This window comes from Stegodyphus dumicola, chromosome 10 (assembly GCF_044657685.1).
Source record: "Stegodyphus dumicola isolate Sdum_Otavi_A_Nest chromosome 10, ASM4465768v1".
Classification (NCBI taxonomy): Eukaryota; Metazoa; Arthropoda; class Arachnida; order Araneae; family Eresidae; genus Stegodyphus; species Stegodyphus dumicola.
Window position 1 is genome coordinate 107569884 of NC_140777.1, and position 18194 is coordinate 107588077.

Here is an 18194-nt window from a genome sequence, read left to right on the forward strand (position 1 = left end):
CTCGTCGTGCGGCCATAATCACGTCAAAGCCTCTTCACATGAATAACTTGAACACAAATGAAAGCCCTGCCAAAGCATTTCGCATTTTTCATTTTCTACGCGATACTACTGCCATCTGTATATTTGCATATTGCTATCCCATGACTTTTGTCACTTCAGTGTACAAGATGTTTCATGTACACTTATATTAAAGTTATCGTATATAATTTCTTAGATTAATGAAACTTATTGGAAAAAATAGAACAAACCACTGTCCATCTGCACAGGGTTTGTGAATTTCAGAGTTGCTTTCATACGATCTGTCTTCAGAATAGTAATTTAACTTGAAAGTTACATTTTTAGCGCATATTTAAGCGGAACATTCTACATAATCTTATGGAAGAATGTATTTTCATGGAAAAAAACTGTAGGTATAAGACATTTTGAAGTTCCGTTTTCAACCCTAAAATTCTCGTTCTTCTGTTTTCAGCCTTAAAGCTCTCGCTCATAATCTAAACATACATTTGTCAATTCTCTTTCCTTGTAATTATCAATTGGCTAAACCTGAGAAACGCTAATATATCGCATAGTCATCCCAGATTTGGTTCCTTATTGCCAAAGTAGCTTTATTATATTACCAAAAAATAGAGTGACTGAGAGAAATTTATCATGTTTTTTGTCACGCGTAAAGTAAATATGAACAAGTTATTTTCAGGAAGTCTTCCATAAAGAAACCCCTTGCTCATGCAGACAGTCTTCGAATGTTTTCCATAATTCATTAAGTAAACCAGCCAACGTCGCTTTTAAGAGATAAAGTGCTCCTGTAATTGAAATGAGTTTAACAAGGAAAAATAACTCGATGTAAAAAGATATAAAAATATAACTTTATAGTCTTTATCCTAAAGCAACTGCTGAACTTCACGCTAAAGTTCTTCTTGGAACGCTGTGTACGGAAACCAAAGACTTTAAACACTAAATTCTTCTCCCGTGTAGACTTATTGTCCGAATCAGTGAAACAACTATAGTTCATCTGAAGTTTATAGAATAAACTTTTAATTTTAATTTAAGAAACGTACAGCTCGTGACTTACAAAATTGATCGTGGGTGCTTGCAGCATTTAAGCTAACGTAAAATACTAAAGCAAAATTTAAGCAAATAATGTTGGAAAGTCTTAATGCAAGTGTTGCTCAAGGCTTCTAAATACGCAAGCAACACAGCTAGAAATAGCTTAAAACCAATTATAGCTAATTGTAACTGGGCGAGAAATAGCTCGATGGTTATCATCGGTGCTAAAGGCTGATTCCTAACTTCAACAAATCTGATCTTATATGCAGACTAACTAATTTGCATCTTGGTGGAAACCGATGAAAACAATAAGGGTAAAAATAATAAGGTAATGAATTAATAAATATTAAAACCTTACAATTTCAGAATTTAATGTTTACTACCGGCAGTACTTACTCAGAGTTTCAATGAACAATCAAGTCAATACAAACTTAGCAGCAAGGATGTGGAGATTTTAAGAGCAGAATGTCCAGTAAGTGATTTCTCCCACGTGCAACAAAAAGTGATTGTCAGGAACATAAGCACTAATCTAGGTTTCCTATTAGTTCAGAACTTAAAAAATTCTTGTAACTAATGATTTAATGCTAAAAAATTAGTTATTATTTCTTAGAGAATTGCATTTTTCTTAAATTCGAATGCTTACATATACGTTTATTACAAAAAACATAAAAAGGGAAAAAGAAAATTTAAAAAGAAGAAAAAAAAATTTACGTTTAGTAACTGAACTTCGATTCGTTATATATATATATATATATATATATACATTTTTTTTTTTTTTTTTTTTTTTTTTTTTGCGTAACGAGCCTTATTTTAAATTCAAAAACATAATACAAATAGGTATGCACTATAGATCAACAAAAATGTGATATGTATCATTTGTAAAATATTTTATTATCTGTGAGTATATACGTAATCACTGACAAGATATGCAGTCAGTGACAATATACGTAATATATCAATACGTAAAAAATAATATTTTAAATACAGTTTTAATTTACCTCATTGAAACTTTATGAAATTACAAAAATCGCTTCAATCTTTGAAAAGCTGTAAGAATATAATTCTTGTCTGTAACACTGACAGCAAAAGCAATAATTAATTGGGTAATTATTACACGTAATAAAAATTCACCTGTCATATCAAAAGAGAGTAAATTTAAAGTAAAGTAATAATTCACGAAATCTCCTTTCTTGCCTTATATTACGTATATAATTATCATTACGCACATAAAAGTATCAATTCAAGAATATATATCTCATAACATATCAAGCTAATTTAACTATGTGAGAAACAATGAAGATTTCAACAATCGACTTCAGGATAGCATTAATTGAACTTTTGAGAAAAAATAAGATTGTATATTTTGGGGACAAAGATTATTACTCATGAGCTTCATGAGCACAGACATTAGCGTTTTGTATTTAATGATCATTTGCAAAAATACTTTAACCCAAAAAAGAAGGAAAATTGTATTGTACTAATTTTTGTATTTGATAGGCTAGATTTTAATGAAAATTTTTAATCAAAGTATGACACCTTGACAGTATGTGCATTAGTCCTGACTTTTTTATGCGGAAAAAACTTAAGTTTTCGGAAATTTGATTTATTATCTGTCGTGCATTTCTTTTTAATCTATAAACATTAAATCTAAAAGCCATTATAATTTAGGAGTTTTACCCTAGGTGTAATTTCTATTAGTGAAAAAAATGTTTTCGTGATTTCCCTTATACAAATATAATGCAAATACTCGAAGATTATTAACTTTACGAAAGATATTTTCTACATTTTCTAGAAGTAACTGAATCCTGGAAGGACTACATGCTTTCAGTTGTCTTTTGTACCGGATCTTTGATAAGGCCAAATTCTAATCGAAAGTTTTCCACGAAGAGAACTCTTTCTAGACAAAGTACCGTAAAAGTTCTTCTTATTCCCTTTTATTCACAGGGAAATCTTATTTATCATGCCGCTTGCTTAAATCTTTAACGAAACCTTAAAGGATTAAGTAATAATAGGATCAATCAGTCTGTAAACACATTTAAAAAAATAAAATTAGAAAAATATTACGGACCTGTGTAATAGGATCAGTCAGTTTAAATATAAAGCTCCAAGACAGGCATAAAAAATCGAGCTAGGAAACTTAGCGACGTAAAAGTAAAGTTGCGACAATTAGTTTGGAAATGTAATTCTTCTTTTTTATATAATTATACCAATTAAAATGTCTCTTTTGTGTTTCAACAGTAGATCATACTTTACAGCACTTTTTTTAAATTTTTGCTGGAAGCACTAATTTTTCTTTGAACATCTTGTTTTTAATCCTTAGTTAAATTTGTTATTAATTGTTTTTTTTTTATTTTTCATTAATTGAAGCTATTCCCTTGAACTGGGAAACAACGTTTCTATCTATTTAAAAGAAATAGACAAAATAATTTCTATCAGCTAAATTTTTGTGCTCATTCTATTTTCAAGTGATTTAGATGAAGGTTAGTGTTGAAAGCTGAAATTTATTAGTAATGAAATTTTTAAAAAGATTATTTTAAATTTTAAAATCAAAATTTAAGGAGATAGAAAAATGATTATCGAAAATAATAATTAGACTTACTATTTCCAATAAAAATCCGGGTTATTGTGAAAGACTGTCCACGGAAAAAGGCTAGGCTTACATTGATTACATTTATGGGGGGGGGCGGTTATTGATTCCAGTAATAACCAGATCATACTTAATGATCTGTGTTTTATTATTATTTACTGGACAATGCTCGTACCCTTTGATATGTTTGAATTTACATTTAATCTTCTAAGTCTGTTGTTGCGCTTTAAATTTTAATTTTTTCTTAATGTATTCATAATTATAATTCAAATATTATCAAATGTTTAACAAGAATTTTAATGAATTTTTAATTGTTATTTACTTCGTAAATTTTTAACTATTATTTATATTTCTTTTTTAAAAAAAATTCATAACAAAAATGAATTCATTTCCGTAACTTGATTTTTTTAACTTACTTCCTTAACTTTAAAGTATGTACATGAGAAAGTAACTATTAGCCAATATAATATAAGTAATTTTTTCTACAAGTCATGGAATTCTGTATCATTACCTCCAGATTAAAGGGCAGAGGATTTTGCTAAAGATGGAAATATCATGCAAGTGAAGTGACGAACAATATTTATTCACCTAATCATTGACCATTTCTCATTAATTTTTGCATCTAGAAAAGTGGAGGAGATGGTATATGGTATATTCTGTTTTAAAAATAAAGAATTAAATCACGTGCATGAATAGATGTATTAATCTTATATATATGCGGCTTAAGTGTTTGTCGCCGATAGTTTATTGGTTGCGTGCGTAACTATAAATTGTTTTATTCCCCATGCAGTGCAGCGCGTGACGAATATTATGAGAATGCTAATCCGGAAAAATTAAAAATACAAGAGCACATGCATTTAACATTTAATAAATAAATTTAACATCTATATATAATAGAATTCGGAAATATGCAACCGCCAAAAACCGGCCGCAACGATAAAAAACAAATAAAATGAAATAAATAAATATCTTTAGTATATGCGGCTTAAGTGTCTGTTTGTCGCGGATAGTTTATTGTACTAACCAATGGGGTGAAGTTGCCACGGCACAGGGTTGCCGTTTCAATTGAGACGTAGACAATTTCCTGTAAAACTTACCTTATCTATGACCATCAATAAGTCTCAGGGCCAAACGCTTAAGCGTGTTGGCATTTTTTTACCTGAGCCTGCATTTGGACACGGTCAACTTTATGTTGCCTTTTCAAGAATTCGTGAAAGAACGGACATAAAATTAAAAATAATGGATGGTCCGCTGACATGTGAATTAACATTTTATTATTTAAATCACCTTTAATTATTGAGCTAGCGGTGGCTCTTAAGAAATGTACCGCCAGTGGTCTCCTTCATTGCACTCTACTTTAAGGGGATTCATAAACCTTAAAACCCATAAGATGTTCGAATAGGTGACTGTTGCAAGAATTGGGATAACTTATTTATTTTAAAAGCAATTACTACCAACCTTTTACAGCTGACTACATAATATAGCTGCTTTCTGAAATAGACATCAGAAAGTTTGTGTTGCCACAAATATTTTTATAATTTAATCCGCTTTGTGACAACATTTTTCGTCATGTTTCCAACTTGCGCGCACAGTTTAAAACATTCTGTTTCATAATTTAATTCCATATTTAATATATAGCTTTTATAACGTCTGTAAACTACTGTGAACCTAAAATTCTAAAAATTTCATGTTAAATTTTTATTTTATTTTGAGTTGAGTTTATAAAATGTATTTTATTAAAAAAATTTGTAATGTTTTCGTCCATAAAATTTTTCAATAGTAAAACATTCATCAGATTGTTGGTTCAGTTAGAAAATAGTGCCCATATAAAGAATTCCATCTAATTTCAGGTATGTACCATTAGCCATTTTTAAAATATCATGCGCGCAAGGTGGAAAAATGGCGAAATATTTTGTCACAAAGAGGACTAAATTACAAAAATATTTGTGACAACACAAACTTTCTGGTTACTAGTTTCCAAAGCAGCTATATCATGAAGTCAGCTGTAAAAAGTTGGAAGTAATTGCTTTTAAAATAAATAAAATATCCCAATTCTTGCAATAGCCACATATTCGAAGATCATGAGGGGCTTAAGGTGTATGAGTCCCCTTAAGCAATTAAGCAAGCAGAAGGGGGAACCCCGTGGGCCAGTAAGCAAAGAGGCGTCCTCGCCGCTTGCCCTGAGTAATTCAGTTTGAATTAGCAGACACCTTTGCACAAATCATTTTAATTACAATTTATATTATCTAGGTCATTTAGTATGACCGCCGGACTCTCTAGTAATGTTATATAGAGATCTAAGATTAATTTTTAATATTGTAAAACTCTTTGGCAGAAAAATCGAGTGACTGGGGTGAGCGGATAAAGGGCACATCCCGTTGGAAAGATAAACAAAAATATTGTGAATAAAGGATCTTTTCACGTTCCTTGGAGAGAAAGAGAATTCTTTCTTTTGCTTGAGCAAAACCAGCCGAAGGGGGCCTGCTTAAGGGAACAAAGATTTCTTTGAAAGAAAGGGTGGTTTTTTTTTTTTTTTTTTTTTTTTTTTTTTTTTTTTTTTTCGTGGGAATTGTCAGAAAGTTTAGAATGAAAAATTTAAATTATTATAAATAAATTTGTTGAGTAGGTCAGTAATAGCGATAGCGTTGAGAAAGAGGTGTGACATGGAGAAATGCGCCCTTTTATTTTTTAAATGGCGCTTAGACTGTAAATGAAAGAAAAGGTAGACAGGCTGTCTACTAGGCTATATTTGATAAATATTAATCGTTATTTCCCATGGTGCTTACAGTTAGCAAAATGCTTGAGTCTCTTTTCTTATCGCAAAATTGAAAGAAAGTGCAGTGTATAATTTTAATTGCTGCGTGTCTTTGATTGGTTTAAAAAAGTTGTGGGGAGACCACTTACGATCAACTGAGACGATAGTTGTAGCAGAAGATGGCTTTTGATTAGAAGAAGAAAGGAAAAATTCTAATAGATATGAGAAGTTTGGCGAAAATGAAGACAAAGAAAAAAGTAAGAATGCGAATGATAATTGATAGAAGGGACTAACTGGTAACTTTTAACTATGTATAGGAGAGAGACCAGAGTAGTATAGCGATGATTCACAAGAATGGAGAAGAAATAAAAAATTATTCGAGATGACTTAAATTCGATTGATTTGCAATAGTTCCAGTCCAACAGTGGTGAAATTATAAAGATTACTCGCATTCGAAAAAAGTCTGTTTCCTGAGAGTTTTCGTGATCTAGAATTCTGTTTCTGATTGGGATGTGGTAAGTGCTCTTCAGTGCGAACGTTCCTATCTGCATCTTATTCCGAGAATTCTGTTTTTGATTGGGATGTGATGAGTGACCTTCAGTGTGAATGTTTCTATCTGCATCTTATTCCAAGAATCCTTTCAAAGTGTTTCCCTTTTCCGATTTGTAAAATTCCATCGGGAATTTCAGGCTGCGTGACTATTTGTGACAAAATGTGTGAGACAGTAGATAATGTTTTCATCTACTGCGTGAAATGCAGAGACTGTTCAGGAGTAATATCTAAACTATTGGATAAAATGGGATTTTTGATTTTCCGGAACTTGAAATCGGCTCATATAAGTACCCTTCATCCTCCCCTAGCAAGTAGATACGATTATCTAAAAAGTACTAATATGCAAACATTTATTAAAGAATTTATTTTCAATATTAGAATAAAGTCATTATTTGTATGTCTATTGCGAACTTAGTACGTTAATATGGAACTTTTAAAAAAATGAATATTTTTGTAGACATGATTATGTGTTTATCTGTCTACGATAATATAGTTCAGAACTTTAAGTTATTTTGTCAAATCGAACTTGGATTAATTATTTGCGGCTGAACTTGACTATCAAATTGTTATTTAAAAATAAGAAAAAAATACTGCATTCGTCAGTTTTGTGATTAATTATTCAGCATTTTAGTCAAAGTATGACATATCCGAATTATTTTAATATTATATTTACTTTTCCAAGGCGTTGTGTGTAATACCTAGGCATTACATAGAACGGCAAATGCTGCTTAATTAAAATATAAAGGAGAGTAGTGGAAATGTTTTTATTGAAAAGTCATAATATAGAATTCGAAATTTTATTTTATTGGAAAGACAGAATATAGGCATAATATATAATCAAATTTACCTTTAAGTTAAAAAGATTAAAATACCAAAATTAAGAAAACATTTACAGCTCAAATAAAACTTTTAAATAACCAGTTACTAAAATTAAAAATAATCAAAGTAGATTACAGTTACACAGCAAGAGTAGACAGAAAGAGAGACATTTGGTGACATTTGATATTGCGACCATTTTGCACTTTCAGAAGTCGACATGTCTACTGCCATAGAATATAAAAAATTGACATTTTGAACGAATACCGTAAAATGTATATGTAAATTTGTTGAAGTTCGAATTGTAAATCTGTAGAATAATTTTAATGCATTAATTAACTCGTTGAATAATTAATCAAAGTTACAGCCAATATTACATTTTACTGCATGAATATCGAAGCCAAGTATAAGGTTTAGGGTATATATCATATTATCTAAATGAGATGATACGAGAGGTTTCGGAGTTAGAATATAATCTATTTCTGAAAGTTTAACTGAAATTTAATTAATGATATTCGTAATGTCAGAACATACTGCTTAAACTTAGGCTGAAAACAACAGTATCTTGATATTTCACTATTTAGATTTCAGAATACTTTGTCATAAAAATTAATGCATATAAGTAATGTTCCAAAATAACTTGAGAGTACGGTAACCTTTGATCATCCCATCTAATTTAATTATAAATATATAGCTAACAGCTTTTAAAAAGACGTCAAGACTAATTAAATATCCAATTGGATAATAATTTATGTGATTGTCGTTATGTTGCTGAAAGGATTGTTAATACACAAGCTCTGAAGACCTACAGTAGCTCAAATATAAACATTTTTAACCAGTCATTTGTTTAGAGGGGATTAATTAATGGATGGGATTTTATTATATATATTTAGTTAAAGGTTAACCTTACTGAATGTTTTCGGATAAATATTTATTAACTTGTCAATGTTTGGGATATTTTAATCTATCTAAACTTTCTTAATCTTTTTAAGATTGTGCTTCTCCAAATGAAGATCTTAATTGTGTAAATTACAGAGGAATTTATACAGAATTACCAGATATGCATTATAATCGGCTTTATATAAGTACCAACAGAATTCATAGCAAATTAATGAGAACATACCAGAAGCGAACAATTATCATTTATTTGTTATTCTCTGTACCAAACAGTAGTTACAGAAATGCAGTTTGTCAGTTAGCATTTGAATATAACTTCTGCCAAAAGATCGCTCGCTGTGCCGTACGTTCTTCAAATAGTATTAAAATATTTATCTAGAAATTCTAGAAGACTTCTCCCTCAGTTAGATGGATATAGACTGTTTATGGTTCCAACAAGTTGGAATGATTGCGCACACAGCTGATTTATGCCGCTGAGTCATATTTGTGAAGCAAGATTCAAGATCTCCGCTATAACTCTCACTTACTGCGCCCAGTAACTGGCGTATTCTTCTCAATACTTCGTTCTCAGAATTTTACACCACTGTGGCGACACACTGCCGTTCTGTGGCAACCCTAAAGAATTCGTCTGTCACGAGGATTACGTGCCCAGATGATGCATCATTATGTCTACGTCTGTTTTTCTGTTTGATAGTTAATTGCACTTAAGATTTTGTAGAATTAGAAATGTCGTGAAAATAAATGTTGGTGTTTTTAAAAAGTGTCGGATCAGACACTTTTTATGTCATGTGCCCTATGGGCGTACTTGTCATGAGCCGGACACGTTGCATCACATGCAATATTTCGGCATAATTTGTAATGAATGAATGAATTTTCGAACCTATGATTTACTTGTTAAGCAACAAATTTGTCGAGCCAGCCAGGATGAATGTCACAGGGTGACATTATCGATTTCGACACTTGATAATTTACGAAAATAAGAGAAGTTCCTAGGTGCAAACATGGATGATGAAACAGAAGCGGAAAGCAATTAGGAGTGCATTTACGAAAACAGCTAATAAGTTAGATGAACTGATACAATCAGATTCTCCGGATTTGGACGATTTAGAAATTTATTTAGATCAAATTTCAGAGAAGTATAAAACTTTACGAAATATGGATGACTCTTTTTTGGAACTTCTACAGAAAAAAGGCTGTGTTGAAGAAGAATACGAAAGAGAATTTAGTGCAGCTCAAGAATATTACGATAAATTAACTACGTTGAAAGTAAAAGCCAACAGGAAAAAGGATAAGTGTTCACAGCCTTCTACTGGGTCAACGAATAGCGGTTCTTCATCAGGAATAGTTACGGCCGCAAAACAGAAATTGCCGGAGATCGAACTGGTGAAGTTCGATGGAGACTCCCGAAAGTGGTTGACATTTTGGACGAGGTTTAGTAAAATACATGAAGATACTCGCATCGACAAGAGAGACAAGTTTCATTATCTACTACAATCTACGAAACCTGAGACTGCGCCTAGAGCAATAGTGGAGAGTTTTCCTGCTACTGAAGAAAATTACGAAAAAGCCGTGGAGTATCTCAAAGAACGATTTGGAAATGAAAATGTTTTAATTCAAATTTATGTTAGAGAGCTATTAAAACTGGTAATCAATGACAAACAAAAGATAGACTTATTAACTCTTTATGACAAGTTGCAAACTCAACTACGCGCATTGGAAACATTCGGTTTAACTAACGATAAATTTGCAGTTGTTTTATTTCCTTTAGTGGAATCAGCACTTCCTGCTGATTTAATACAAATTTGGAAAAGACAACGAGGTATGTCTCCTGAAACAACAGGTAAGAGTTATTTAGAGTCATTAATTGATTTTCTAAAAAGGGAAGTAGAAACTGAATTTAGAGTTAAACTTACCCGTGATGTTTTGGGTTCTGATAAAGTAAGTAATAAGAAAAATAAGTTTTTGACATAAAACCTGTTGTTCCAACTGCATGTGAACTAATTAATGCAAATAGTAGTAAGTGTAATGATAATTTTCAAAAATATAAAAAGTCTGATACTTGTATTTTTTGTGAAAAATCCCATTTGTCTGAAAGTTGTAAAGATGCATCTTTAATGAGTTTAGAATGTAAGAAAGATATTATTAAGAAAAAGTATGTTTGTTTTGTGTGCCTTAAGAAAAACCATAGAGCAAATCAGTGCACAGCTAAACATAGGTGTATCTTATGTAAAAATCGACATTTTGTGATTATGTGCCCTGATTTGCCTTCTAACAAAACAAAAAGTGTCACAAAGTTAGGGAATGAAGAAAACAAAACAGGCATTCTTAATAACTATTTTAAGGTATCAGATGTATATCTTCAAACTTTAATTGTAAAAATTCAGAATGGTTCTAAAGAAATGTTTGTACGAGCAATTTATGATAGTGGTTCATTGAAATCATATTTATGTAATGATGTTGCTCAAAGGTTAAATTATAAGTGTATTGGTGAATCAAAAATTAAGCAATTTCTTTTTGGTGGAGTTGAGACTTCAGAAAATGTATATAAAAACTATGTTATTGAAGTAAGAAATATATATAGTAAATATAAGTGTAAATTAGAGGTACTTGGTCAAAACAAAATTTGTTCTGAAATTAAGTAACTCCCATCTGGTTCGTGGTTACGCGAACTTAAGTCACATGGTATCAAATTAAGTGATTTAGAAAATGGTACATGTAAGGTAGATAAAGAGATAAAATTACTAATTGGTGCGGATTTTGCTGGTAAGTTGCTAACTGGAAAAATTGTTCCCCTTACGTGCGGCGTCAGCGCGGTGCATACGCAGTTAGGCTGGACTGTTATGGGTAAATTTATTGGCACTGAGCCAACTACGATAAATACTGCATCCCTCCTAATTTCTTCTCTGTTAGTGAAGGGTCAATGTATTAGTGATCTCTGGAAGTTAGATGTTTTGGGTATTAGTGAACCTTCCGTAAGCAAAATCAAAACTCAGTTACAGGAGGATACGCAAAAATATTTTGAAGAGACTCTTACGGTAAATTCAGAGGGAAGGTACGAAGTAGCAATACCCTGGGTATCGGATAGCTCCCTTTTACCCGAAAACAAAGTGATAGCAGAAAAATATCTTGTAAGTACTAAAAGAAAATTAATGACTACGGGAAATTTTGAAGCTTACGGAGACGTTTTCCAGAACTGGTTAGCACTCGGGATAATTGAAAAAGTACCGGATAAGAATAAATATAAGGGTGTACATTATTTACCTCATAGAGCAGTTGTTAAAGAAAATAGTAGCACGAGTATACGACCGGTGTGTAATGCAAGTTCTCATTCGCCTGGTTACCCATCATTGAACGATTGTTTATCTACTGGACCAAATTTAATAGAAATTATACCTTCGATTCTTAATCGGTTTCGCAAGAATTACGTTGGTGTCACTTCAGATATAGAAAAAGCGTTCTTGCAAATATCTATAAAGGAAAAAGATCGAGACTTTTTGAGATTTATGTGGTTCAATAGGGATAATCAAGAACAAATTAAACTGTATCGACATGGAAGGGTAGTTTTTGGTATTACGTGTAGTCCGTATTTATTGGCCGCTACAATACAATATCATTTGAGTGTAGTTCCCAAAAGCTTAAGTCATACAGCGGAGATTTTGAAAACATCCTTTTACGTAGATAACTGTGTGGCTAGTATGGATTCAGAAATAGAAATGAGAAAGTTTGTAAATGAATCACAAATAATTATGGCTTCGGGTCATTTTAATTTAAGATTCTGGAAATCCAATATAAGAAGTGTTGTGCCAGAGGAAGATTCCTCCACGGAAGGAGATGTGTCTGTTTTGGGCCTTGTATGGCATACAGTTACAGATACCTTATCTTGCAAAATAAGTCAAGATATAAAATTGGATGACCCAGTTACTAAAAGACTAGTTTTAGCAGTAGCTCATCAGGTGTTTGACGTTATAGGGTATACGGCTCCTGTAATGTTGTTTCCAAAACTAATTTTACAGGAAACTTGGAATTTAAGGCTTAAATGGGACGATGTTCTTCCCGATGAATTAACCAAAAAGTTTAAGTTTTGGCTTAAAAAGTTGTACTTGCTATCCAGTATCCAAATACCTAGATGGGTAGGTCTCAAATCTATTAATGAAGCTGTGAGTATACATCTCTTTTGTGACAGTAGTAAAAGTGCGTATGGTGCATGCGTCTTTAAAGAGTACAGAGTGGCAAAAAGGTGAAGGTTAGTTTGATACACGTAAGATCGAGAGTAGCTCCTTTAAAACCTATTACGATTCCTCGATTAGAACTTCTTGCTTGTAATATTGGTTCTAAGTTATTGTCTTCAGTTGTTAATGATATTGGCCTACATGAAGTTCGTATTCATTGTTGGACTGACTCCTCGACGGCTTTAAGTTGGATACGGCGAAATCAACGTTGGGGAGCATTCGTTTTTAATCGTGTACAGGAAATCAGGTCGTTGACCTCCCCCACTGTATGGCGACATGTCCCTGGTAGTCTCAATCCTGCTGACCTACTTTCTAGAGGTTGTTATGCAGATCAATTAATAGAACGAAAATGGTGGGAGGGACCTGATTGGTTACGGGAAGATGAGGCAAATTGACCTAAATCTAATGATGAACCAGAGGAGGATTTGGTTAATTCAGAAATACATAAATAAAGACAGTTATTGTTACGTTGGCAAAGAGTGATAATTGTATTGGATGGTACTATAAGTATTTCTCATCATTTAAGAAAATTGTAAGAATGTTATCATGGATATTCAGATTTTATAATAATGTACGTAAGAATAATAATAATAACAACCATTCTAAGGATTTGACTGTATCTGAAATAGAAAGGGGAGAAATAGCTTTAATGTTATTAATACAAAAAGAGTCGTTTAATGGTGAAAGAGATGATAAACTAAGACGACTCAGACCATTTGTCGATAGTCAGGGTCTAATAAGAGCTAAGTCTAATGTTGCTTATCGTAACGACTCTAGCAGCTTTAAGTTCCCCATCATATTACCTTCTGAGCATCCAGTAGTCAAATTATTGATATTAAGTGCACACAAAGATTTGTTGCATGCAGGTACTACATTATTAATGTCGCATTTAAGAGAAAGATACTGGATCTTAAAATCACGTAAAACTATAAGGAACTGTATAAGAAAATGTGTAACATGTCAGAGATTTAAGGCTAAAAGAGGTGAGACAGTCCCAGGCGTTTTACCAAATGATAGGGTTCGTGATTCAGCCATTTTTGAAATCGTAGGGTGTGATCTTGCCGGACCCTTGCATTTAAAGGATGGACGAAAATCGTATATTGTGCTCTTCACCTGTGCGGTTTATCGTGCTATCCATATGGAACTGGTTACGTCATTAACAACTGAATCATTTTTCCAAGCTTTAAGGCGTTTTATCGCACGTCGTGGACGCCTTACCACCATATATTCCGATAATGGGAAACGTTTTGTGGGTGCAGAGAGAGTTCTGCAAACCATTGACTGGGACAGCCTCTGCTATAAGGCTGCTGAAAAGAGAATACAATGGAAATTTAATCCTCCATCCGCCGCTTGGTGGGTGGGAGCGTTTAATACAAATTGTAAAACAAATATTAAGAAAATTTTTAGGTCGTGCTTCTCTTGGTTATGAAGAGTTACTCACCGTCTTGTGTGATTGTGAAAGAATTGTCAACTCAAGACCACTTACGTACGTGTCTGACGATATTGAAGATCCCTTGCCTTTAACTCCAGAAAAATTTCTGCATGAAACTCCACAGTCGGGTGTACCTGATATTGACAATGTGGACAAAGAAAAATTGAGTAGAAGAGCGAAGTATCTCCAGAGAATGAGAGAATTGTTAAGAGTGAGATTTCACTCTGCGTATCTAGGGCAGTTAAGACAGCAGTCTACCAGAAATTACAAAAATAAACCTCTCTCTGTAGGAGAAATTGTCTTGCTGGAGGATCAAAATAAAAACCGTGCATATTGGAATTTAGCACGCGTTATTCGAGTGATCCCTGGTCTAGATGGCAACATAAGAGTTGCTCTTGTAAAAAGTAATAATTCATAGTTCTTGAGACCAATACAGAGATTGTTTAGATTGGAACTGGATAATATAATAGATAATACTCAAAATGGGCAAGTTCCTTTCACCACCAGTAGTGGTAGAGTTGTAAAATCACGAATAATATAATTTATGTCTTTGAGTTATTATGATTAATTTTTGTGCTATTATTGTTGTATTATTCCTCAGCATTAATTTTGTTTTCAAGTAATATGATTTAAGTATTAAGTAATTTTCTTTGTTATATAACCATCATTTATATTGATGTAAGTTTTATGTTTTGAGTGTATAGCCATCCACTCAAAAGGTGGGAGAATTGTGGCGACACACTGCCTTTCTGTGGCAACCCTAAAGAATTCGTCTGTCACGAGGATCACGTGATGCATCATTACGTCTACGTCTGTTTTTCTGTTTGATTGTTAGTTGCACTTAAGATTTTGTAGAATTAGAAATGTCGTGAAAATAAATGTTGGTGTTTTTAAAAAGTGTCGGCTCAGATTTTCGAACCTATGATTTACTTGTTAAGCAACAACCACCATAGCGGAGCTAACACGCCGGACTAGCTGGAAGGATATTTCTTTAGTGGTTTAAGTTCATCGTAATCTTATGGATTAACGTAGTGGTAAATTCAACGGAAAGTTTTCGACGGATCTCGAATAATTACAGTGCGAGTGGGTTAGAATAATATATAACCTGAGATAACTGTGAGTACTTCAAGATTTTTGCTGTGCCGATATTCTAGCTAGATATTTGAGGGCAAGAACTTGAATGTTGTTTACTTAAGTTTCGGCTCTTGACTGCGTGAAGAAAAAAATGGACTGGTAATCTTCCCGCCGTGAGTTGTTTTTCGTTTATATTTTGATACCATAGTATATTATATTAAGTGAGGATAGTGTTTTACTTTAGCCAAATTTAATTGGTACAAAAGGAATTACAAATTTTGTAATTAATGTAAAAATTGAAAATACTTAAATAATTTTAAAGGTTAATGTGAGGATTAGAAATTTGAATATTTAAAGTGTCTAAATTTGGGAAGACTGGAATGTTTTAAAATGAGGAATTTTAGTGACATAATGAGTTAAATATGCTTGTCGTAGTGATTAATAAACAAATAGTTTAAAACTATAAAATGTTTAATGCCCAGAAGAAAAATATATCTTTAACAATTTGAAATTTTGATTACATTTAAGAGAAAAATGTTGTAGCGACCTAGATCCAGCTATCCCAGTTATCTATACTTATGTTAACCAAGGATTCATAAACGAGTTTTAATTGTAGATTCTTGCTTATATTTATTTCAGTAGTCTGTCATGTCCTCCTTGTGATGCTTAGGGAAAGCATGGATCTTCTGAAACGAACCTGGATAACTTATTGCGGTTTAGTTGTGGAACTAATTTATTGTTTCTAACTAGTAGAGGCTTTCCTGTAAGCCCGAGAGGGGCCAATTGTTTTTATTATCTGAGTGGAATATACGAGTATTTTAACCCTTATTTAGACTTTATTTTTATAATCGTAAGAAGAACAGCGAATAGTGCTACACTGTTCTCCAAGGTTCTAGTTGGAAAGGGCCCATAAATTAACTAGAACTTTACAGCCTAATAAGTTAAAAAATACCTGGTGATATATAAGATTCCTCAAGTTTTAAGTGGAAAGTTTCATCATCATATTGGCATTGACTTAAATACAAAAGAATTTAGACGCATTTTGACAGGGTGAATGTTCTTTCACCTCCAGTAACAAAATTAATGCTACTAAATGACAAAATTAATGCAAATTTTTAATATTATGAGGTAATGTAATAAATACTTCGCTCCATCTGTTAAAGGTTTGTAAAAAATGTGAAACCATCATTAATAAACGAATAGCAAGAACATAAATTATACTCATTAGCGAAATTTCAAGACTCTTAACACATAAAATTAAGATCAGAATTTTTGGCTTAATTCGATATCTACTTAATGGTATATCCAAATGTTTAAAAGCAGAATTTACTTAACTTAATGTCTCTAGAAACATGAACTGTGAAAATGGAGCGATGAAATGATGTCATAAACATACGTATCTTTAATATTAATTTGCTTTTAAAAAAGCAAGAGCCTGCAAGCAATTTCATTTATTGTATTAGATATGCTTGATTATTTTTAATGTTATGCAAGCAGCCTATTCTTCCTTTTACTGCATTATTTTCTATCAAAGAAATCATTCTTTTAACACGCCTTAAAGAGAAGAGGCGATAGAATTGAAATTTGATGCTGTAATATTTACAGCATCGAACCATTATAGTTACAGCGATGAGTGAGAAATTTGTTACCTCCGGCCTAAATGCAGTGTTGATCTTCTGCATTTCGCCGTTAAATCTCTTACCCTTAAGGGTTTCAAGCGTTTTAAGGTTTATAAAATTCTTTTGCGATTTCTAATACTAACACGTCACTAATTATATCTTCTATCCTTTAAGTTTCCTCTTTTTATCCTTTAATCCTTTAATTTTTCCTTTAATCCTTTATTATTTATCCTTTAATAGTTCATTTTTGCTTTCGTTACAGACCAAATTTCGCTTTTAACACAATCTGCAAATGTTCAATTATATTTATTTCTTTGAGATTTGGTGGCTCAAAGTACACTTGAGATTCTTTTTCATGTTTCACGTTCCCAGCAGTTTGAAGAACTGCTATATTATCCAGCGGAAAACATATTTTCTTGGAGGAACTTCATTACTGTAAAAGAATGTATATCTGTTATACAAGTATGTTCATGCTGATATTGAAAATAAAAGAAGAACCCATAAAGTTGAACCCAGAATCCTTAGAATTTTAAATGAATTTTGTTCAAACTTCACTCTTTTGTAGCCTCGTTTAGGAACTAAAAATCACTAATTATATTTATAATTTAATAAAGAATAATAAGAATGTTTTTCAGAAGTTAGTAACTGTTTAATTGAGGAATTGGAAATGCTAGTTTTGAAATGTGACCAAAAAAAAAAAAACGAGAGTATATTCTTAAATATGGTAATTTATTTTTGTTGTCATAATTATCTCTCTGTAACAGCAATGGCTTCTGTCAATATCTAGCATATTCTTTGGATGATTGCATAATGTAAGTGGGAAATAAAACTAAATTTTCCGCTTTCCAGTTCATGCAGAATAATATCATTTTTCTTTGGTAGTCACCTTCTAGGCCCTTTTCATGGCGGCAGGATGTCACATCCGCGTTTTCGTGATTTTCCGAAATGTAACCAAACGATTTTAATTCTCTTTCCTTTTAATGAGAACTGGTGTTTATTTAAATTATTTAGTATAACTGAATCAATTACTATATTGCTTTTATTTAGCAATGATAGAATTATCATTGATAAATAAAAAATAAGTTTTTTTTAATTTTTATTTTTTTTTAATTTAGCCAATTATTATTCTTTAATTGATTTCAGAAATGGTGAAATCTGTACGCTTATAAGACTTTTATATGCTAATCAT

The 18194-nt window shown here is 32.1% G+C and overlaps 1 protein-coding gene across 1 annotated transcript in view; it reads left to right on the forward strand.

Annotated features, from left to right (window-relative positions):
* Window positions 1–18194, forward strand: part of LOC118181585 (visual pigment-like receptor peropsin) — a 366047-nt gene that overhangs the window by 338679 nt on the left and 9174 nt on the right. The gene's annotated exons all lie outside the window — the stretch shown is intronic.